This window comes from Lactuca virosa, chromosome 5 (genome assembly GCF_052849685.1).
Source record: "Lactuca virosa cultivar CGN04683 chromosome 5, Lactuca_virosa_CGN04683_v6, whole genome shotgun sequence".
NCBI classification, from domain to species: domain Eukaryota; kingdom Viridiplantae; phylum Streptophyta; class Magnoliopsida; order Asterales; family Asteraceae; genus Lactuca; species Lactuca virosa.
Window position 1 is genome coordinate 65,320,556 of NC_136430.1, and position 23,643 is coordinate 65,344,198.

General features: G+C 38.1%; 1 non-coding gene across 1 annotated transcript; it reads right to left on the bottom strand.

The window, feature by feature from the left end:
- Window positions 1-23,297: 23,297 nt before the first annotated feature.
- Window positions 23,298-23,404, bottom strand: LOC145118326 (small nucleolar RNA R71). The gene has a single exon (XR_013713282.1). It is a non-coding gene; the product is annotated as a small nucleolar RNA R71 (small nucleolar RNA).
- Between the last annotated feature and the right edge of the window lie 239 nt (window positions 23,405-23,643).

Sequence of the window (23,643 nt, forward strand, 5' to 3'; positions counted from 1 at the left end):
AGGATTTTCTGGATTTGAGGCTTCGAGGGTTTTGTTCGAGGCCGGGATTCGAGTCGCGGGGTCTCCGGAAGGGAGTGATGATTATGTTCAGCTGGGGTTTGCAGTTGGAAGTAGAATGGTTAATTGATGGATATGAATGTCATTTTCTAGCGCAAGGATTGTGCCCTTTCAGCTTTTCGAGCTCGAAGGAATGAGTAGGTTTGTGACCCCAGAATCAGGTTGTGTTTCCAGATCGGGGTCAGTTAGTCGCAGGGGCTGGCGACAGTATTTCAGCGCAGGTGGGTCGATGTGGCACAATATCTTGTGAGGCGTATGTGATTACTGTCCCTATCCATAGGAGCTAAGATCCGGTTTGCCTTGGATCTCTTCTAACGGGTGGTAAGGATTGATTGTGCGATCTAATGCACTTTTGGGATTGGAGACTATGTCTTGGGAGTAGTTGTGGCCCGATTTGGGCAGAGGTTGTTTCCGCTACTGCAGTATAGTTGTGGACGACTGAGTGGGTGAGTGAGTCAGGGTGCGAGACCCTGAGTGATATGACTTCTAGAGCCCGAGAACGGGAGATGTGTTTGGAGCACATTGGGAAGAGGGATATTATGTGAGAGGTCTGCGGACAGGGTCCCATAGGATGGTTATTCAGAATTGTCAGGATTCATTGGTTTTAGTAACTGTTATTGATTGGCGGATGAAATCGCCAAGGGAAGTAGCTCGTTGCTGAGGTATTAGTTGGAGCATCTGTCTTTTGGTTTTGAAGATTTGAGTATGGAATCATTCAAGCATTAGGGACTATCGGCTTCACTGGAATTCAGGAAATGTTCATCTAGTTCTTAGAAATGTGATCATTTGGATTGGCTATTAATGGAGCACTAGTAGGAAAGGGTTGGTTGTCATTGGATCGATCGTTGGAAAGTCAGAAGGATTGGGAATTCTTCAGTTTTCATGTATTGTGAGGACCTAGTCGAATCTAAGTGGGGGAGAATCATCCTGGAGTGCAGGAGCAGGAGCTGTTTTGAACTGGAATAAGTTTTGCATTCCCGACAGGGAGAAAGGCGGCCCAAGTGGTTGTTTGGTTTGAGGGTTGTGTGAGTTGGGAGCTCGGTAAAATTCCCCAACATGTGTATCACGTCTTCTCGGTTGTTAATAGCAGAAATTGGGGAATCAGGTTAGGGTTCTAGTCATGTATTGAGCTCAGTTTGGGTGTTCAATCGAGTGTGTTCTCGACTCTACGGATTTTTGGATTGATAGATTGAGGGTAAGGTATCCGGCTACGGTCGTGTTCGGGCGAAAGTGTTGTAAGACTGCGGGGGTAACCGTAGCATTCACAGATTCTTTCTGATGATTAGACCACGGTGGACCAGTTCGTAAGATTGTGGGTAGACCACTACATGATTGGAATCAGGAAACGGTAGGTCGTTGGGGACCGTGCAGGATGTAAGACTACAATATCCTGATAGCCTTTACTTTTAGTATTTGATTCGATGGCGAGAAATTTCCAGGTCATTATGGTCAGATGGATCACAAGGATTAATGGAGCCATGAGTGGCAATATAGCTAGGGCAGTTATTGCTAGTAAAAGTTTCCTTCGGAGGTTGCGTGGAGCGACTGTAAGATTGCTCGTTAGTTCAGCAACTGGACAGGAATCCAGTATTCCAGATGGGTTTTCTATCAAGTATAAGTGTATTGCAGGGGAATTTGGTCTGTGACTCTGTCCTCTAGTAGAAACCCCAGATTATTAGTAGTTGAGTAGCCAGTTGGGAGATAAGTGCAATGAATTCAACAATAATGATCCAGTATGGGCAGTCTGTCAAAGAGCCAGAACATCTCGAGACTTCAGATTTCAGATTGAGTAATGTGATCCTAATGCGGGGAATTTGCCCATCTTCAGATTTCAGAACCCTGCGAGGGTTGGCGACAGGTTGCCAGGTCATAATGGTCAGATGGATCAGAAGGATTAATGGAGCCATGAGTGGCGATATAGCTAGGGTAGTTATTGCTAGTTAAAGTTTCATTCGGAGGTCGCGTGGAGCGACTGTAAGATTGCTCGTTAGTTCAGCAACCGGGCAGGAATTCGGTATTCCATATGGATTTTCTGTCAAGTATAAGTGTATTGCAGGGGAATTTGGTCTGTGACTCTGTCCTTGTTGGATTAGGTGTCTAAGCCCATAACTATTTTGGTATGTACTTGACCCGATTATGAGCATGGTCCTTTTGGGTTGCCCTCACTCATGCAACTTCACAGGATGACAAGAGGAGAGAAAGTAGAATTTATTAGACTTATCCAAGTGGGAGACTGTTGGATTATGTGTCTAAGCCCATAACTATTTTGGTATGTATAGAGTGTTTGTGACTCCATTAGAGGTGCAACATTTGGGGCACTAAGCTTTCAAGAGTCAAGATCAAAAGGATTGTGATTGTTATTGCTACATAACAATCAAGGTAAACTTTCTAACCTCAATCATATGTGATTTTCAGATTTGTATGCTAGTCAATTAGGGTTTATTGCTTTGGTAGTCAATGTTGTATGTTTACTTAGAAAAACCTAGATCAAAGTAATTAGGGTTGCATGAACACCATAGGATTGATGTTTTGCACATAACCCATCACTGGTATCAGAGCCTAGGTCGTTTTTCTAGTGAATAGATGCAAATGTGAACCACCAAAGTTCTTGAAAATCGATTTTTGGGGTTTCTGACTGGCAAACTCGCCGAGTCCATGAATGGACTCGACGAGTAGGTCCTACTCGACGAGTTCCATTGTGGACTCGACGAGTCTAGGGCCCTGGTGCCGGGATTTTCGATTTTCTTGCCAGATTTTGTTGAGGATAATTGTCATAACTCGTTTTCCTTGCAAAAATCCGATTTTTAAGTTTGGAATGGTTATCCTCATCAAAATTGATGGATTTGGTTAAATTTGGATAATATTGGATTATTATTAGTCAAATATTTAACCTAGTAATTTGTAAAAGTTTAAAATTGCACCCTATAGGATTTATAGTTTAAATTTGAACTTAAAAGTTTTAGTTTTTGAAATTTAAATAGTTGAACGTTAATGTTTTGAAAGGTTTTAAAAACTTGTCCTCAAGTTTTGAAATTTAATTTAATTAAAAAGTATTAATTTTAAAATATTAAGTTCTAAAACCCTAGAGTTTTGAAAAGTTCAAATTGCACCCTTATGGTTTATTAATTTAATTATGAGTTTAATTAAAAGAGATAATTAATAAATCATAATTATATGGTTTAAGATTAATCAAATTAAAAGTCTAATTTATTAATAGTTTAAACCAACTAGTATTTTAAAAGTGTAAAATACACCGTTATACTATATAACATTTAAAAGTTTAACATATTATATATGTATAAGTAAGAGTCAGTCTTACCGTTAGTAGGCCTCATTCACGAAGCTGGTCTCTAAGGGGTGTTTAAGGAAATTGCGTATAAAATAGCGATTGAATGGGTATCCACTCTTATCCACTGCACTTTTAACTAGTGGAGGGTCGTTAACTAAACAGGTAGGATAGGACACAACCTTCCATTATAAGTGTAATGTAATGCAAGTAACTAAAACTTTTATAAATTCCCAAATCTTAGATACTTAGGAAAAATGTGGAATTGGTGCTAACCCATGAAATTACACTTTGTACCTTGCCGAGACGTTAGTGGAGCGTGTGTGGTTAACTGACACACTAATTTGGGATTCACAAGGTTGGCAGAAGGTGACTCGATGTTTGTCATAAATCAATGGAGTGTGTGTGGTTAACCGACACATTGATTAGGTGATAGTGACATTGAGGGTACCAAGTATATTTGCATGGTTATCCACACCTTGTTTGTGATCCTCGGCATCCCAGTCACAAACATGAAGGGCACAATCGAGATTAAACATGCCATTGAAAAGTTCAATGAATCTCAAAAGATCTAGGAGTTTCAAATTCATTTAATACTTAAACCTTACAAGATTTTTTTTTTCATGGTGGAAATTGGTAAATCGTCATTTACCTACCTTAAAATGTTCTGCAACTGGATTACGACATCCCTCTTGCAAGTTGTAGAATATTGTGTTGGGTCCTAGCCTTAATATTTCAGTTGGGTGTTTTATTAAGGACTCAATCAACTAACTTGAATTTCTCCCGTCTTGTAGATGTCAAAGTATAACAACTATGGTCTTCTTGAATTCGTTGGAAAAAGTTTTCCGCTTGACGCTGATGTTCTACGATTGGATTGTGGAAATGGAAATCATTCTTCACTTCCTCCACCTCCTCCAATAATTTTCCCTGACCCACGTGTTCGAAGACTTGAAAAGTTCAAGGTCACTCAAGTCCTATTGGCAAAAAGACACGAAGATGGAAAGTCTGTATGTGCTCATGTCTTGGATATGAAGTTACATATTTATAGATTAGCAATGTTGGGTGTCAATGTCTCAAGGAAGTTGGCTATTGACTCGGTTCTTCAGTCACTTCCCGAATCATATAGTGAGTTCATTAGAGAGTACTATATGATGGACCACAATGTGACCCTCATTGACTTGACTTATTTGCTTATTGATGCTGAATCAGAAATGATTTAACGCATTGGTCGAGCAAATTTGTCTGGTAAATCAATATCCCAACCTTTTATTGGCAATGGCAACATTGGAAGTCCAGAAAAGTTTTCTCTACGCAGGAGAAAGGATGAGTCTGAGATAGTCCCGTGTACCATTCCAGAAGAATCCGTATGTTTCTACTGCCAAAAGATGGGGCATTGGTTACGAAGCTGCCCTGACTACCTGAGAGATCTAAGAGATGGGAGAGTCAAGATGTATGACTCTGCTTCAGGTAAAATCCACTATCTAACTCTATTAAGTTTTCTATTTTAGATTCTTAATACATGATGTGATAAGATTACATTTTGATGTTTTGTAGGATCGAAGAAAAGAAAGGAAGCTTAAAGGAAGAAGTGAGCTGAGTCTGACCGCGAAGAAATGGATTTCGATCGCATGATTCGATGATCGGATTTTTGAGCTACTGCTTAGAGTTATGATAGATTGCTTAGGAATATGTAATAGCATAGTTTTCATTGGAATTTGCGTTGTAAGGACAAGTTTTCCGCACCTTTTTTATAAATAAAATAAATTTTGAGTTTTGTCTTATTTATATCTCCTTGTAATGTCATTTGTGAAAATTGATGCTTGTGCGTTTCTATTATAAGCAATATTAAGTGGATGTGATTCTTAGTTATGTTATTTATGGTAGTTTCGTAATTTTCTAAGTAAGGAAAGATTCCCATCACCCAAGTTTCAATTGGACAGAAGCTTGGAATCATATGATTTGATTCATGTGATGTATGGAAATCTTGGTACTCAGGAAATTAAGACTAATTCCTGGTTCACATAAGTATGTGAGTCAAGTGAAGGAATAAAGGATCTAGTGCGCATTGTTGTGCACTAGGTCAAGTCCGCCACAAATAACAATAATATTATTCGTCATGATTTACTAAAAGTCTAGTAAATATGGTTATACTTACAAGATTAAGTGTAATTCTGAATCATTGAAAAGTTTCAATGTATGGCAAAACGAATAAGAAGAATCAATAAGGCAGAAAGATAAAAGTTTCTCCAGTCTGAAAAGATGGGAGAGTACTTTAGTATCATGTTTTATGATCGTCTCATTGATTATGAAACCGTATCATAATTGATCCTCTAAGGACACCTTAGTGCACTAGAATGGCTAAGAAGAGGAATCGGAAATTGTTGAAATGGTTAAATCAGAAGGTGAATCATACTTCGTTCCAAAATCAAGTCTTAGAGTCGTACTCCAAGATTGTGACTTGAGTAACACATCTTAAGAAGATTTAACAGACTCATCAGATGTGGAGTAGAAAAATGTTTTCTTACTCTTGCACGTTTGAAATTGGTAAGTTGTGATGTTTTGGAAAAGACAAAGACCAACTAAGACCAATGTGTGTAGTGTTTGTCTTGATAAGAATCCGCACTAACTCTTGAATATTTATTTGTCAAGAAATGTTCCTTGACAAGATAATCTTATATGTCAAGAGGTCAGTACGATTCTAAATGATCTTGAAAAGGTTCAAGAACTAATCAAGAGTAAACCTATTAGACACTAGCACACGACTTGAGGTTTGTAACCTATCGTGTTGACACAATTTTGTTTCCTTGCCATTCCAGGAAAGTTACTTATGCATATGAGTTCTACGAGTTCTCAATTAACTGCATAAAGGCTAGCACCTTGTTCAATGAAAGTGCATTTACTAGTATAGGTGAGCTGCTGAACAGCTTGAAAGTAATGGTGGGCACTCGTGCTGCCATGTGGCAAAAAATTAAGATTGAACAAGGTTCAGTCCATATGAGTTGGATTTGTCACAAACATTGTCTTATGATTATGGTTATGACAAATTCACATGGATAGGAACACATACGCCATAAAATCTAAGTGTCATAAGGTTTTCTCCGTTTCATGAAAATGATTGTGAGGAAACGCTTCCGGTAAGAGAGATTTTAAGGAGATAGCAATTGAGATATTTGCGTTCTCAAATTCGATTATGATTACAAAATCCCTCTTCATAGTTCGAATTGTGAGATTTTGGCAATTTGTTTGAACGTTCGAGACTTATTTCTATAAGTTCTAGAAATGTTTAGACACACATGTGAGTTATCTAAGCAAAGGTGTATGAGTTTAAGAAGCTTAGATAAAACTTTATCGAAGCATCTCATATCAGAAACATGAACTTTAGTTAAGAAAATCAATAAGTATTGTTTTCCAAAAGTTTAGCTGATTTCTGAATACATGTCAAGGCTAGTGGGAGCATAAGTGTTATGTTGGTATGGATATAATCATCATGTTAGTGGGAGCATGATTATTATTTTAAGTATTGCAAGTTAGCAATATTAATTATAGAAAAAAAAGTTTCACTTTACAAAGTTGCAAGGGTCAAAAGGTTGTTTTGCTATAATTAAGGGAGATAATATTATACTTCGTTTCAAAATCTAAAGGCTTGGATCGAGAAATTTTAATCAAATTTAGTCAAAAGACATATATGGATATTATGTGGAAAAGATTCAATATATGGCAATATTATAGCAAGAAACTGGTAAAGTATCACGTATTTCATTATGAATCGTGCCCCATACGCTTCGGGTATAGGATTGATTGCATATGCTGTAATATTCGAACGTTCTAAATTTTCCAAATGCCTAGGGCATTAAGAGGAAAAAGGACTAGAACCGGATTTGACTAAAATAATTAAACAACTGTCAAGGACGATCTAAGGTTCGTCAAGGATTGGTCACTTGTGGGCAGTTGGAAGTATAGTAACCAATGGACCATAATGACATTATTTTGATTAGATATGATTCTATTAATAATGAGTCGTCGTATGGAAAATATGTAAATGTTTCCATATTGGGAGTTGGATATCGAGAATGTATGTCTAGATTAGAAACTTTTATGCAAGAAGGATGTTCTAAGGAATGTACTTTGAATGTGAGACTTCATATCTATGGAATTGCCCTGTAACAATCTCCAATAGAGCACTTTGTAATATCATTAGCAAAGTCTTTGTGACTTTTGTGTTGTGATATTACAAAAAGATAATTGCACAAAGTATTAGAATCTAACATATTCTAATAGTGGCAAGAATTTTGGATTCTTACACTTGCGATAAGGATAGGGAATTGTAAAATGAGTGTAATTGGAAATGTTATTCAATTGATCTATTTCACAAAGTAAGGACCATATGTAAACATAGTATGCATGCTTAGAGCATGGAATAGGTAATGTTATAATTCAAGTATTAAGTTGATTATCCGAAACATTATACAATGAATAATGAGTAATCAATATGGTGACTAAATAAAAGGTGGTCTATTTATACTCAAAAGTTTGGGGCCATATAGGATTAAGTATTATTCTTGTGTTTCACTTTGCATGTTTTGACTTCCCGAATAATAAGATTATTCAAACTTTCCACAATCGATCATACTTTGGAAGTAGGCATGAATGAAGATTGTCATGAATCTGACTGTATATTGTCTAAAGCGTTTTAGACATAGCAAAAGTCTGCTGCAGTGTTCATGAGTGCTCCTAAAATAAGATTTGAGTATTGGATTAAACCCACGCTCACTTGAATCACTTCATAGATTTTATCATGAGTGATTAGTGAGACGATAATATCTTATATTCTTGAAACCGAGACGTGTGAGTTGTAATTTACAAGTCGGTTGCACAATGATAATATGTAAACGCACCAGTAACTTGGTGTTATAAAACATATTGTTGTGTCTGATTTCATGAGTAGGTACAAGCGAAAATTTTAGTCAAACTTTATCCATTCCTTTTATCCAAAGTGGACAAAAGTGATATATGTGGGCCCCTTGATGATTTAGTGATGACACCCTAAGTGCTTGGCCAAGCCGGGACTAAGTTGATGTGTTCAATTGTAGTCTGTTGTCAGTCGTCATAAATCGGAAATCGGGAAACAAAACATGAACAAATAGTATGATTAAATCCATGTCTCAGTTCATATAATATCTAGAATGGACAAATATATGATCTCTTATCTAAAGGACGCTCTACTGATAAGATCAGAGTTGACAGCAGTTTTTGAAAGCTACGATTGTTGATTAGGTTCTGAAGTCGTACTTGCAAAATAGTTATTAGACTTATCCAAGTGGGAGACTGTTGGATTATGTGTCTAAGCCCATAACTATTTTGGTATGTACTTGACCCGATTATGAGCATGGTCCTTTTGGGTTGCCTTCACTCATGCAACTTGACAGGATGACAAGAGGAGAGAGAGTAGAATTTATTATATGTATAATAAATTGGTACTCGAAAATGGTTTTATTAATATATTACAAGTTTAATATATTATTTGGAAATCATATTATTTAATTAGTATTGATCAGAAATTAATTTGGTGATCAAAAGAGACTGATTAAATAAAGGGGACTGGTAATGTAATTATCTGATAGTTGCTAGTTGGGCCATGGATTCCTAAGAGAGAGGGATTGGACGAAATCTATAGAGAGTCCAAGAAGATTTCGTCCAAGGGCTTTCTAGGTGGGCTCCATGGATTGCTTAAGGCCTAAGCAGAGAATTAGGGTTTTCACCTAAAACCCTAGCAGCCCAAACAACTATAAATAGACCCCATTACAAGGGAAATTTCATCAAAGGCTAAAAAAACCCTAGAGTGGTCGAAATTCTCTTCTCTCCTACTTCATCCTTTGCATAGAGTGTTTGTGACTCCATTAGAGGTGCAACATTTGGGGCACTAAGCTTTCATGAGTCAAGATCAAAAGGATTGTGATTGTTATTGCTACATAACAATCAAGGTAAACTTTCGAACCTAAATCATATGTGATTTTCAGATTTGTATGCTAGTCAATTAGGGTTTATTACTTTGGTATTCAATGTTGTATGTTTACTTAGAAAAACCTAGATCAAAGGAATTAGGGTTGCATGAACACCATAGGATTGATGTTTTGCACATAACCCATCAGTGGTATCCGAGCCTAGGTCATTTTTCTAGTGAATAGATGCAAAAGTGAACCACCAAAGTTCTTGAAAATCGATTTTTGGGGTTTCTGACTGGCAGACTCGCCAAGTCCATGAATGGACTCGACGAGTAGGTCCTACTCGACGAGTTCCATTGTGGACTCGATAAGTCCAGGGCCTTGGTGCCAGGATTTTAGATTTTCTTGCCAGATTTTGTTGAGGATAATTGCCATAACTTGTTTTCCTTGCCAAAATCCGATTTTTAAGTTTGGAATGGTTATCCTCATCAAAATTGATGGATTTGGTTAAATTTGGATAATATAGGATTATTATTAGTCAAATATTTAACCTAGTAATTTGTAAAAGTTTCAAATTGCACCCTATAGGATTTATAGTTTAAATTTGAACTTAAAAGTTTTAGCTTTTGAAATTTAAATAGTTGAACGTTAATGTTTTGAAAGGTTTCAAAAACTTGTCCTCAAGTTTTGAAATTTAATTTAATTAAAAAGTATTAATTTTAAAATATTAAGTTCTAAAACCCTAGAGTTTTGAAAAGTTCAAATTGCACCCTTATGGTTTATTAATTTAATTATGAGTTAAAATTAAAAGAGATAATTAATAAATCATAATTATATGGTTTAAGATTAATCAAATTAAAAGTCTAATATATTAATAGTTTAAACCAACTAGTATTTTAAAAGTGTAAAATACACCGTTATACTATATAACATTTAAAAGTTTAACATATTATATATGTATAAGTAAAGAGTCAGTCTTACCGTTAGTAGGCCTCATTCACGAAGCTGGTCTCTATGGGGTGTTTAAAGAAATTGCGTATAAAATGGCGATTGAATGGGTATCCACTCTTATCCACCGCACTCTTAACTAGTGGAGGGTCGTTAACTAAACAGGTAGGATAGGACACAACCTTCCATTATAAGTGTAATGTAATGCAAGTAACTAAAACTTTTATAAATTCCCAAATCATAGTTACTTAGGAAAAATGTGGAATTGGTGCTAACCCATGAAATTACACTTTGCACCTTGCCGAGACGGTAGTGGAGCGTGTTTGGTTAACCGACGCACTAATTTGGGATTGGTAAGGTTGGCAGAAGGTGACTCGATGTTTGTCATAAATGTATGGAGCGTGTGTGGTTAACCGACACATTGATTAGGTGATAGTGACATTGAGGGTACCAAGTATATTTGCATGGTTATGCACACCTTGTTTGTAATCCTCGGCATCCCAGTCACAAACATGAAGGGCACAATGAAGATTAAACATGCCATTGAAAGGTTCAATGAATCTCAAAAGATCTAGGAGTTTCAAATTCATTTAAAACTTAAGTGCAATGGTCCAGTATGGGCAGTCTGTCAAAGAGCCAGAACATCTCGAGAATTCAGATTTCAGATTGAGTAATGTGATCCTAATGCGGGGAATTTGCCCATCTTCAAATTTCAGAACCCTGCGAGGGTTGGCGACAGGTTGCCAGGTCATTCTGGTCAGATGGATCAGATGTAGCTAGGGCAGTTATTGCTAGTCAAAGTTTCCTTCGGAGGTCGCGTGGAGCGACTGTAGGATTACTCGTTAGTTCAGCAACCAGGTAGGAATCCGGTATTCCAGATGGAGTTTCTGTCAAGTATAAGTGTATTGCAGGGGAATTTGATCTGTGACTCTGTCCTCTAGTAGAAACCCCACATTATTAGAAGTTGAGTAGCCAGTTGGGAGATAAGTGCAATGAATTCAACAATAATGATCCAGTATGGGATGTCTGTCAAAGAGCCAGAACATCTCGAGACTTCGGATTTCAGATTGAGTAATGTGATCCTAATGCAGGGAATTTGTCCATGTTCATATTTCAGAACCTTGCGAGGGTTGGTTAACGTTGCCTTGGAAAGGCTGGGGTATGCTTGTAGTTACAGACATGTTGTTCAAGTTGCCTGGCATGTAATGAATGATAAGAAACGATTTCAAGGATGAAATCAAATTTAAGTGGGGGTGAGTTGTAACATCTCATTTAAAATAGAATAATTAAATAATAAACCCGAAACCCTGAGAAGTAATTGTTATTATTATTTCATATTATTATTGCCCAAAATCAAATAAAATTAGTGGGGTGTTGGTTTCGGGGAGCCAAATGACAAGACTTGAATCTTTGGGGGTTAAAAGTGTAAGTTCTGGATTTAATTTGAAAAGGATTTTTGAAGTCATGGTGTGTTTGGTAATTAACGGACTTAAATTGAAAGGATTTTGAAGGCTTAGGGCGGCTGATTGGTAATTTCGGGACCTATTATGAAAGGACTTTTGGAGACAGGGGTTAAAGGGGTAAATTTTGGATTCATTTTGAAAAGATTAATAGAGGGAGGGGCCATTGTTGTTATTACGGGGAAAAGTTTCATGGGGCTCGGGGTATAAGACTCGTCACCCCGGTAAACCCTAACCCTAGCCAATGTCTTCCGCCACCCTCTCCATCCTCCTTCTCCTCCCGCCACCACCAATAGTCACCTTGCACCACCGTTGCTGGAGTCGTCGAGCACCACCACCACAATCCATGTCGTCTGTGACGTCGTGAGTGGTCGGAGAAAACCCCACCAAGAGCAAAGCCGCTACTAACGTTGGTGGATCTGTTGTTGTTGTTCGCTGTGGCCTAGACTGTCGTCGTAGTTCCTTCCCGACCCATATCTGATGTCGTCGTGGTTGCTGCCGACGAAGACGAAAGCTGCCACCCGTCACCGTTCAGCTTTGGAGATCGAAGGTCGACGACAGTTGAGGTCGTTTTGGTCGTGGGAGAGACCAGTCAAACCTGCTGTTGTTGGATCTCAATGTTGCAGTCGCTGCCATGCGGTGTTTTGCCGATGACGATGTTGTTGCCGATCAACCGTCGTCTGCTGCCCCAACAACAGATGTTGTTGCCGACTGTTCCGCTCGATCTCGTCGCCGCCATACGGCTGTGCCACCGATAGCCGCTGCTGTTGATGTTTTCTAGTGCCGCTACCGACGCCTTACGCCACCAGGTGGGTGGCTGAACTATTTTTAGGAATAGAAGACGTGTGGTGTGTGTGGCTTGTTGGACGGAAATCACAAGAGGGCCACCACCACCACCGTGGGTGGTGGCTAGCACCTCCGAACACCACCTGCCGCCATAGTACGGCTGTGTGTGTGTGCGTTATTTATGTGGGTGTGTTTATTTGATATTTGGATGTAAAATGTAATGTATTGTAATAATAGAAAACTTATAACCACCACCGTGAGGTGGTGGCTGCCGCCTCCTGCCGCCACCAGCCGCTGTGTTGGGTGGGGGTGTGCCTCGTTTGCGTTTTGACTCGTTTGGGATGCTTGTACAATATGGGCCTAATGAAACCCTAATGGGCCCAATGATGCCCTAATTGACCTAAGAGCCCAACCACTTAACTAATGGGCTAGTAATTGGGTTGGAAACCCTAATTAGGGTTTGGAAAACCCTAATGTCATGAAACCCAAATTTTGGGGATTGATCGGGACCCGCACTGGAATTAATTAATAAACTTAAAATATTATTTAATAATCATTGGCAAATTAACCTAAGGCAATATTGGACTTAATGGATTAATTCCTTAATGGGTTAAGTAGGAACACTTAACCCTAATCGTCATTTCATGTGAGAAACCCTAATTTCACTTGGGCCTTGACTTCGGCCTTCCTATTGGGCTTTGGTGATTGGACTATTGATGGGATATCCAAGAACAAGTAAATGGACCTAAATAATTGGATGGGCTTTTGGGTAAGGCCCGTGTGAGAGACTTAGGCCTAATTTAGAAAATTGGGCCATAGATGGGGCATAATTGGGCCTTTATGATTTTATGATATTGGGCCATGGGACTACCAAGAGTTTGGACTAGAATAATTGGATGGCCCTTCAGGAAAGACCATGTAGATATCTGGGCCCAATTTGGAAAATTGGGCCATATGTTGGGCTTTGGCCCATTACTTGAATTTTGGGCCTTTGGAGTATGAGTTGGACCTTGGGCTTGGAACCCAATTTTTAATTGGGTATTCTTTGATGTTGACAGTTCGAGAATCTGTCAACCAGCAACTGGAATTTTTATTCGCGGGACTTCAGGAGTGCCAGGTGAGTTCTCCTTACTATACTGACAGGGTCTACGACACTAGGTCGGTCCCTTTGGATTTTTATCCTAGATTTAGTATGTTGTTATACATTCATGATCTGCTAGATCAATACCATGGTAGTTAGGGTGTTGTTATGTTGTTATGATCTGTTAGATCAGTATCCTGGTAGATAGGATGATGTTATGCATAGCAATCTGTATGATTTGTGTTTATTGCTTGCTTATGTGTTATGCGTATGTCGATATATGTGGTTGTGGTTGGGTTGAGGCGGTCCTACTTTGTGCTGAAGGCGAACATGCCCAGGGCGGTCCGGATAGACTATAGGCCTGCGAGGTGGTCCAGTCAGGCCGAAGTCCCAACGAGTGGTTCGGATAGGCTGTAGGCCCTGCGAGGCGGTCCAGGCATGCCGAAGGCTTGGGAGCGGTCCAGATAGGCTGTAGGCCTTGCGAGGCGGTCCATTCAGGCTGAAGGCTCATTATACATGTTGTTTGTTTATATGATATGGTTATATTTGTATGGCGTTGGTATTTTGGGTGTAACTCATTATGCCTTCGAGCATACATTTATCGATTATAATGTTGCAGGTACTTCTGATGATCGCGGGAAGACGAAGGCGTGATCGTACAGCTCCTCATATTTCATGATCTTATGATTTGATTCTGGGGATACTCTGATGTTTAAACTACTTTGAAAACAAACTGTAATAACTTAATGGTTTTAAACTACTACCACTGAGATGATGCCGGATCCAAAAACTCCTTCTTGTTCCAAGCCTTCTACTCTTTAAGGAATGCACCAAAATACACACACTATTAGCTCTAAACACTCTCAAGATGGAAGGTACTTGGTTAGGGTTTGTCTCAGGGTGATAAAGTGACGAGGGAGGCGGGGTAAAGGACTTAAGGTCCTTTAAATAGCGTGCAAACCCGAAAATTTAGGGTTTCATCAAACAGCCTCAACACGTCGAGTTCAGTCCTTCAACTCGACGAGTAGGCTTCATATTTCGTGCGTCCTGATCAACTCCTACACGATGAGTTGGGACCAACCAACTCGTCGAGTAGGTCCTATAATCTGAATAATATTCTCAAGTTCGACATCCAGGAAATCGGGGTGTTATAGCCACATCCAAGCATGACTTTCCACCCTAACATTCTCCCCCTGAAATTTAGGATTGGATGTCCCGACTTCAATATCCAACGAGCTCGCGCGATCAAGACTAAACTCCCCCTCGAAGTAACACCGGTCTTCTAATCCGTAAATGAATACCCGAAGCTTCGAATACCCACTTTCATTCTCCCCATTTTTATAATCAAAAAATGATTATAAAACCCATTAAGGGTGAGAAGCGCCCGATGATTAATCTTCACATAACTCCCCCTTGATGTGTGCCAAAGATGAAACACCGAAAAACTTGCATGGAAAAACAATCACGAAAAAGCCTTGGAAAATTTTCAATATTTTTGACTTTTGGGTGAGAGTTGCAAGATTTTCCAAAATCCGGGTAAAAACCGTCACTTTCTGAACTCTGCAGGGACCCGTTGCGCCAAAAACAGCTTAAGATGCGAAACTCAAACCCATTTGCGAAAGTGGGAATAAAGTGTAAATTCGCACCAACTGCAGGGGCATAACTCATAAATTCTTCAATTTCCCAGCTTTGTTAGTGTTTGGTTTTGAACATTCTAACATTCCTATGGTGATATTGCCAGATTTGTACATATTTTTAGGCAATATTTAATTACATTTCTATTAATATTTTGGTCATTTGCATAGAATAATGGTACTTATAAGTTTAATTTGTTATTTTGCAGCCAAACAGAAGCATCTTCGAAGAAAGGGACTGAAATTGACAGAATATGGAACTTTGGAGGATTGAAGGAAAGAAGAACGGAAAATCACCCAAAAGTCGTTTTCACGACGTGAACAATTCATGGTTCACGACGTGAGTCGAGAATTCTGGAAGATATGCATACGGGTGGAAGAGTACTTGCCGAACACGGTTATCTAATATTCACGACGTGAATCCTTATGGTTCACGACGTGAACTCGGGAAATCAGAATACTATAAACTCCCTTGCCCATTACGATTTGAGGGACTTTTTTGGGTTGATTGAAGGGTTTCCAGAAGGTGATTTTTAGCAGAAGAAAGGTCTTGTAAAAAGGTTTTCAACACCAAAAGAGTGAAGGTCTATAATTTAGTTCACTTATTTGATACTGATGAACATGTTTCCTTATACTTTGATTTGTGTTATTGTGTTAGTTGCTATTATGAGCAGCTGAATCTATCTACTCTTGTTTAGCTAGATGTGAAGCTTCTAACTTATGAATAGCTTAATTTTACATGGATTTATTTAGTTGGTAAATTGCTTGTGTTTGGTTTATAATTACCTAGCATGCTTATGGTTGTTTCTTTAGTTGCTTGATTCCATGTTCTGTGTAGCTTAGTGACCATTAACTGCATGAACTTGTTTACCTAATGATTTAGTGAACATTAAATTGTTAGAGCTAGGATTGACCAATCTTAGTTAGTAACTAAAGTAAATAAACTTAGCTGTGCTAGAGAACATAGATTGTGACTATAATTGCGTTTGCATAATAAATCTTACATAGCATATTCATATTCATAATTGGTTCTGTGTTTAATTGTGTGTGACCATACAGAGTTTTACTTGAATTAATTAATTATTGGTAAAATTAGACTTAAATTACTAATATAATTAAAACCAACTTAATAATCCATAATTATTAGCTAGCCATAAGGACGAAGTGGATTCGAACTAAACAAGAGTATTTTTACTTATTGATTGAATTTGAGCTAAGTTCGTCTGATCTTGTAAAATCAGATAAAACCCTTTTTAAACTTGTTAATAATTAGGTTAATTTGATAGCAAGTAGATTAATTAGTAACATCGTTCCCTGTGATCGATACCCGACTTACCCAAGCTATACTATAATTTGACTAGGTACACTTCCTATAGGTGCATAGTTGGTCTAAGTTTGTTAGGTTATAAATATTAAAATTAGTGGGTACTTTTGTGTACATCAAGTTTTTGGCGCCGTTGCCGGGGAACGACTATCTTAGTTGTTAATTTAATTGCTTTAGGTTAATCGATCCTTTTTGTGGGGTAAAAACCGCAAAAAGTTAATTTTTTTGCAAAGTTTTTGTTTTTTCTGTTTGTTTAGTTTTCACGACGTGAGGGACACCTCTCACGACGTGAGTTTAGTAGTTTTTAGTTTTTATTTATTTTGTTTTTATTTCGTTTTAGTTTATGTATTTTCAAAATCTTGATGCTTTTGACGCTTTTCTTGAGGAAGTGGAACATGAATTAGCGCGAGAAGATGAAGGATATGCCTCAGACGAAGATTTAAGGGAATTGAAAAAATGGATGGATGAAATCCTTCCTGACGAACCAGAACAAGCTGAGCTAGAGATAGAAGATGATGGATTTCATCCAGAAAGAAATTTGGAGGAGTTCGAAAGTTTGCTAGCAGAATGCTCGGACGACAAACAAAAGCAACCGGAAATTCAAGAACAACATCATGATATGATCATTACCATGACATGAGCTCCTGATAGTTTGGTTTGTGTTTCAATGCATGGAGTGACAGATCCATCTTTGAAGAAGGTTCTGAAGAACGATCCTTTTCTGACAAGCGACCAACCGGTCCCCACCATTTTTAATTTTTTGGGACTAAATAGATGCTTGCTCGTTTGGCCACAAATTGAAACGAGAGGTCAAATTTTACAAATTGCTATGAAGAGAGTGTTCGATAAAACGGATGAATTAATAACGAGCGGATTGATAGTTTATTAAGTTGGGAGTCCAGATCAAGACTCGCACAAAAAGAAGCGCTTATCAGGAGGCAACCCGATGTTTGAAGAATTTATATCCTTTTATTTTTATTTAAGATTTTATTTTTATTTTCTTAGTTTATTTTTGGTGTGTTTAATTTGGTGTTTATTTTTATTTTTATTTTGTTTTTAAAGACATGTAACTGGATGGTAGATGTTTGTTTTCCTGTTACAACCAATGGTTTGTTTTGTTCGCAGAATTATTAGAATGTCGAGAGAAAGAAGTTGTGAGCGTTAGAGATAAGAATCGAAGCCCATAATTTTTTATAAGTGTGGGGTGAATTTTGTGTGCGAAAAGAGATTAGAGAAAGAAAGGTTCCAGAAAAATAGAGGTTTTAAAAGAGTGTTAATCCGTTAAGAAGTTCAATTGCAATCTGTGAAGACCCAGTTCTCACAACGTGAGCCTTCACTTCTCACATTGTGAGCTCGATGCCATCAAGATTCGGGATTCGATTTAGTTAGACACCACTGTAACATCCCGAAATTTAGGTACAACTATTTAGCCCTTCTTTTATTCAAAGTGTCAAGTTAAGCCCTTAAGAGGAATTGGTAGCAAATGAGTACGCTGGGCGTACTCAAGAGTACACTGCGCGTACTCATGCGCTTATTTTGGACGCGGACTCGCCTGAGTACGCTGGGCGTACTCAGGGTTACGCTGGGCGTAATGTGTCCAGGTGCAAACCCTAATTTCTGACTTGTGCCCTATATATTGGATGCTAAGGCTCATTTCTCAGCCTCCATAGCAGTGAGTAAAACCCTAAGAGAGAACTTTTCATCGTTCTTAGTGAGTGTGTGTGATTTTGGAGCTAAAAGTGCCTTGGTGTGCTAGTGAAGAAGAAGGAGAGGAGTTTGTGGAGACTAGAGTTTGAAGTGCAAGTTTGGATCTGAGATCTACAGAGGAAGGAGCTGCATTTGGAGGTATAAAGTTCAAAACTTTCCTTTTCATTTGGTTTGTTGCTTCATGGACCATTTTAGGGTTAAAAGTCCCAAAGGTGGAGACTTTATGAGTGTAATGTGCTCCATGGACCTAGATATGTCCCATTTCAGTGGTATTTGTGTTGTAGATCCATAAAGTTCCCATCTTGGTCGTGGTTATGAGATCATGCTTGAGTATTGGGCTTTCTAGTGTTAGGAAATGGTATATTTTGGGTGTTAGTGACTTGTTCAGCCATGCAAAGGCTTAAAGTCATCGACTTTATGGATTAAGAGGCTTAAAAATGGTTAGATCTAAAAGCTGGACGTGAGTCTTAACTGTTTAAGACCTCAAGAGCTAAGGGACTGAAACTGGGATTTACGCCGGGCGTAATCCCAATACGCGCGGCGTACGGGGTGGCGTTCCCCGATTCTGAGAGACTGCCGGGTACGCCCAGCGTACACATCTGGTATGCGCAGCGTAACCCGGAGGGTTGACTTTTGGTTGACTTTTAGGGTTTGGTCTATAGTGGGGCCTTTGAGTTATGAGAGGGGTAAAATGGTCTTTTACCCTTCTGAGAGTACTAAGAGGAGGAATAGTCTAGCCTTGAGAGATGTATTGATTGAGAGTATTTATTTTACATGATTAGGCGGAGGCTAGACCTGATTTTACAGAGTTCGAGCTTTACCGAGTTACCCGAGGTGAGTCTTCTCACTATACTTTACCTAGAGTGGTAATTAGAGCTATGAGACAGAGTATGTTGTCTGCTTTGGCATGATGTGATTTCTATGTGTTATATGCTATGTATGTTACATAGTTTTCAGAGTTAGGACCGGAAGGTCCACAGAGTTAGGGCCAGAGGGCCCACAGAGTTAGGGCTAGAGGGCCCACAGAGTTATGGGACTGGAGGGTCCCACAGAGACACCTTGACCAGAGGGTCATCAGAGTTATAGCCTCGAGTGGCTAATATGTGTTGTGTGTGGTATTTTGGGGAACTCACTAAGCATTTATGCTTACAGTGTTGTGTTATGTGTCTCAGGTACCAGCGAGGATCGCGGGAAGGCGCCGGCTTGATCAGTACACACACGGGGAGATTTTTACTATGATCTTGGGATATGATGTTATGATTGACTATGTGATACAATGGTGTTTTTATAACGATTATGAATGAAAATGTGTTTTATAAAATGTGAAAAATTGTTTTGAAATTTTGGGTGTTACAACCACGTTGTGACCATTCTTACCACGTATGACCATTAACATTGGCATTTTTGTTCTACTATTCTAATCTTACATTGTGGCGTATGCTTTCCCACATTGAGATGTTATGCTTTGAAGATCTTATGCACCACACTTTTTGAAGATGAAGTTTTCAATTCACATTTTTGCCGGCACATTCACACGTATCAAGGAAGTTCAAGTTCCAGTTACTTATTCAAGGTGTTCAAGGTTTTCACATCTTCAGAATTCGATCTCGCCACTACTACCCCAGGGGAGTCTGTTCCTTTTTCTACATTTTATTGCTTTTAAATTATTTTATGCATACAATGAGAAAATTATATGTAATAAGTGTGGGGTAGGGGGTTGAAAAAGTAAATTGCTAGAAAATTAGGAAATTTAAAAAAATTTAGGAATAGACTTGAAATAATAATCTAAAAAATGAATCTAGTATTAGTTTAAACTTAAGTTGCTAGTGTTGCATGGGATGATCCGATGCGAGCTCAAATATTTAACCGAGCCAAAATAGGTTATAGTATATTTGTGGCTTCCCATTCCTAGTGAAAAGTCATGAGTTATGAAAAGGTAATCTGGTAGCTTATATGGCATAATAAGTTTTGCAGCCTGTACCTAAAATCTATCCAGGAGAGCTTATGTAGTCATTGCACTTAGACTAATATCTTTAACCAATAAGGGTTGAAGTTAAGCACCCTTGCTTAAGCATGTAGGTTCTGAGAGAAAAAAGTGAGTTATACATATAAAAAAAGAGAGAGAAATTACCGAAAAGTGAAAAAAATTGAAGATTTTTGGAGCTATCAAGTTTGAAGATCAAAAGATCAAAATTCCAAAGAATCAAAAGTTGAAGATACCCAAAATCATAAATGTGGTGAATTCAAAGAGATCAAAGATCAAATATCAAAGATGTGAAGAATTCCAAGAGCTCCATTGTGGTATCTAAAGTTGTAATTTCTAGATTATGTATGCCTGGGAAGCTTAACCAAAAAATACCTTGAGGTTAAGAAAGGTTTCTGAGGATTGATTCGGAGGGTTGCATAAATGAGTATCATATAAGCTAAGGGGTGAAGTTTCATAAGGAATGTGAATATTTAGGATTGGGAAGTTATTAGGAGTTAAACACAAATATGCGCTTTGAAGTCTTGGTATAATGACTGAGTTCAATATGGATTGTTCTATATGATGTTAGTGATGAAGGTTTAAATTAAAAATAATTAGTTTTGTTTGAGGGCAAGCAAAGGATAAATGTGGGGTATTTTGATAGTGTCATATTTATACACATATCTAGGCAATATTTTAATACATTTTAAGCTATAATTTCGTCAATTGCAAAAATATTTGGTACTTATAATGTTTAAATTATATTTTGCGGCCAAAAGTGGACATTATCAAAGAAAATGATTGAAACCGACTAAAGCTGGATACTTGGAGGACTGGAGCTGAAAAAGATACAAAAAGGATGTTGCTAGACTGCTTGACCCCTCGTCAGTATTTTGACCATATCTCATGACTCGTAACTCCGATTGACGAGATTCAAAATGATCTGAAAAGTAGACAAAATTTTGGACGAATTTCGTTTTTGTGACAAATCCTAATTCCCAGTTCTCACGACGTGAGGATTATAATCTCACGACGTGAGATTGATTCTTCTAGAAGATAGCTACGCGGAATGCAGTTTCCTTGCCGAACACGAATTCTACTGAGATCAAAACGTGAGACCTTATTTCTCACGACGTGAGACGCGATTTTTGGAAACTATAAATATCCCTTAGCATATCGACTTTGGGGAGGTTGGATCTGATTTCCTTGAGTTATAATCGAGTTTAGAGGTCAGAAAAGTGCGAAAAACACCCTTTGGAAGGAGAGATTGTTTGAAGATAAAGAATTTGAAGATTAAAACACTACATTCGGTTTGCGTTAATTTAATCATGTCAATTTCTTATGAACTGGTGTGTTTAATTTCAGTAATGAGTAGCTAATTTAGTAGACTTTCATTTAGTTAGATGAAACCTTAAAACTATGAGTTAGTTTCTTACTTTATGAATTATATGAATTTGGTTTATGCATGTGTTTGATTATCATTACCTAGCATGTTAAAGTATTCATCTTTTGTTGCTTTAATTCATGTTAAGTGTAGCTTAGTGACCATTAAACTGCATGAACTTGTTTACCTAGTAATTTAGTGACCATTAAATTGCTAGAGCTAGGATCGACCAAATCTTAGATAAGTAATAAAGGTAAAAGCTTTAGCTGTGTTGGAGAACATAAATTGTGACCACAATTGTGCTTGATTAAGTGTCTTGACCATAGATAATTATCTAGATATATCTTACATAGCCAAATTATCATTAATAACTAATTTTGTGTTTACTAATGTGTGACCATACATAGTAGTTCATGAATTGGTGAAAAGAATAGTAGATTTGACCAATATCACTAATTACATATAAATTGGTAACCAACTTTATTAATCCATAAATAAGAACTAATCATAGGAAAAAGGTGGATTCGAAACTAAACGAAAGTGTTTTAGTATATTGAATACAATCGTCTAGTTGAGAGTTTAAGTTAATCTGAACTTGCAAAATCAGATAAAACTCCCATTTTAAATTATTGTTGATTTTAGATTAATTTTTAGTACTTAAATTAATATATTAAATTCGTTCCCTGTGATCGACACCCGACTTACTCAAACTATTCTATAATTCGACTAGGTACACTGCCTAGGTGCATTTAGTTAGTTAAGTTAGTTAGGTTATAAATTTAAAATTAGGTGTAGCTATTTGCACGCATCAAGCTTTTGGCGCCGTTGCCGGGGAACGGCTTAGTTAATTATTAGTTTGTTTGCTTTAAATTAATCAATCCTTTTTGTAGGTTAAAACCTGCAAGAAGTTACTTTTCTATTTTAATTTTTTTCTGCATTACAGGACTCACGACGTGAACTTTCAAGATTCACGACGTGAGAACTGAAGTCCTTAGTTTTGTTTATTTCAGTTTTTTTTAGTTCAGTTTTATGTTTTATCTTTTTGTTTTATTTCAGAAGTTCATGACCAGAGGTTCTAACACACCTTTGATACCACCACTTGAAGATCCCGAGTCTGCAATTCATAAAAAGAAGGATAAGAGCGTGAAAGAAGATCAAACACCGAAGAAGACACCTTTACAAGAACTGAAATCAGCCTTTTTAAGGAAGCCAGGAAAGAAAACGGGAGAATCGAGTTCAGCCTCAAAGGGCAATTTTGAAGTTTTCAATCAAGAATACGAATCAGAAAAAGAATTTGGACTTTATACGAGTGAACCCGACAACGAGCCGGAGAACGAAATGGCGAACATTGATGAGATGGCCATGGGGGATTACAAGAAGCGCATTCGAGATGATGTGGGGCCGGGTTTAATACATCCTACGATACCTGCCAATGCCACATTCGAGTTAAAGGGACATATCCTTACGGCACTCAAGGATATCCCATTCTATGGGAAGGATCATGAAGATGCATTTAAGCATTTAGACGAGGTCAATGATATTGCGGATTATTTTAATACTCCTAATATCCCGAGGGAGACAGCTTTGTTAAGAATGTTACCGGTCACTTTCAAAGGAGCTGCAAAAGACTGGTTGAAGGCTCTTCCATCTGGTACAATCACCACATGGGCCCAATTGCGTGAGAAATTTCTAGATCAGTTTTGCCTACCCTCCAAAATCTCTAAACTCAAGAAGGCGATTGCCAACTTTGAACAAAACCCGGGGGAGTCATTATACGAGGCATGGGATCGCTACAAGGGGTTGTTAAGGAATTGCCCTCAACATGACCTAAATCTTCAGCAAGAAATGTCGATATTCTATGATGGGGTGAATGTCATGACTAGACAACTCCTTGATTCACAAGGACCACTAACAAAGAAAAACCCAATTCAGGCCAAGGTGCTGGTTGAAGAATTTTCAAAGCACTCTCGTGAGTATCACAACCCAGGACGCGATGGAATAAAAGGCAGTGGAGGTGCACAAACTGAAGAGATGGCTACTGTGATGGCAATGCTTAGCACTATGGATA